The sequence below is a fragment of the Eumetopias jubatus genome, unplaced genomic scaffold (genome assembly GCF_037043125.1).
Source record: "Eumetopias jubatus isolate StellerSeaLion01/CBP00866 unplaced genomic scaffold, mEumJub1_p1.0 scaffold_1, whole genome shotgun sequence".
Classification (NCBI taxonomy): domain Eukaryota; kingdom Metazoa; phylum Chordata; class Mammalia; order Carnivora; family Otariidae; genus Eumetopias; species Eumetopias jubatus.
In genome coordinates, this window is record NW_028274807.1 from 20,271,085 (window position 1) to 20,272,563 (window position 1,479).

Here is a 1,479-nt window from a genome sequence, read left to right on the forward strand (position 1 = left end):
GATAAAGTGATTTTCAACTATCATGCTGTTTTCATGTTGAGCCAAATTCATCAACAATGAAGAATGTTAAAAAAAATGAATATTGGTTACATATATTTTGGTATATGTGAAATATTAAATAATTTAACTATATTTAAATATTTATAAATATATTTATATATAAAATTAAAGATATATATCTCTGTATAAAGATATATATACAAATTAGATATATATAAATTAAGATATATATAAGATATAAGATATATAATATGTATAAATTAAGATATACACACACACGTGTGTGTGTGTATATATATATATATATATATATATATATATATATAAATTAAGGCAATGAATTCAGAATGGTGGAGGGCATGGAACAGAGGAAATTACTTTCTAAAACATTTTGGAGATTTGTTATGTGGATGAAAATAATGCTCCCCAGTACCAGCTTAGAAAAATCTGGAACTGATTAACAAATAGAAAAGAGGGGTGCCTGGGTAGTTCAGTTGGTTGGGCATCTGCCTTGGCTCAGGTCATGATCCTAGGGTCCTGGCATCCAGCCCTGCATCAGGCTCCCTGCTCAGCGGGGAGTCTGCTTCTCCCTCTCCCTCTGCTCCTCCCCCCCCACTTGTGCTCTCTCTCTCTCATTATCTCTCACATAAGTAAATAAAATCTTTAAAAAAATCAAATAGAAAAGAAAGAATAGGGCAATGACGCTACTATCAGAATAACTCATAACAATGTGGTGGTCCCTGCACCAAGGCATCTGAATCAATTTAGGGACTTTTTAAAAATGCAAATTATAAAGTCCTGCCTACAGAAAAAGAAACTCTCAAGTTGAGTGCCAGTCATCTTTTAACAAGCTCTTCTCATGATTCTGATGCACACTAAGTTTGGGAATTTGTAAATTCTCAAGGTTTTATATTTTTAGAGAAGAATATTTAAAATTTATTTTTAAATTGTCTTGGGCATTGGTGGAGTCAAAGGGGAGTTTTTAACTATTTATAATTTTTATAAATTAAACAGCATGTGATCATAATTTAGGAATAAACAGTTGAATTGTAGGTAGACCTTTTCTTACATTTGATTTCTGTAGAGCTCTTTGTACTTTTGATTTTTTTTTCACATCAGATGGATAATGTGACAAAGTCATCGTGGCAAGGTTTGAGGAATGCACGTGTCATGCAACAGCATGAACACCCAATCATCATGCTTATGAAGTACAAATGCACAGTGGCTTCTCTAAAGCTTGTGATAACATTATATTAAATGAAGTATTCATATCATCATCTTCCAGCTGGGGAGGCTGTTGCTCAGAGCAGTACTGATCTCATACATAGATAAGCAGGGCTGCTACTTTGGCTCATGCTACACTGGGATTCATGAAGTCCCATACTTATGGGTGCCTTCTTCAAAAAAAAAAAAAAACCCTTCTGGCACAGGTTTGTACCAGTGGTATATCTGAGTAGGGAGTCCTGAGCCCAGCCTGGT

At 34.1% G+C, this 1,479-nt stretch overlaps 1 non-coding gene across 1 annotated transcript; it reads right to left on the reverse strand.

Annotated features, from left to right (window-relative positions):
- Window positions 1-1,113: 1,113 nt before the first annotated feature.
- Window positions 1,114-1,220, reverse strand: LOC114219620 (small nucleolar RNA U13). Its single transcript, XR_003611427.1, has one exon. It is a non-coding gene; the product is annotated as a small nucleolar RNA U13 (small nucleolar RNA).
- Window positions 1,221-1,479: the final 259 nt, after the last annotated feature.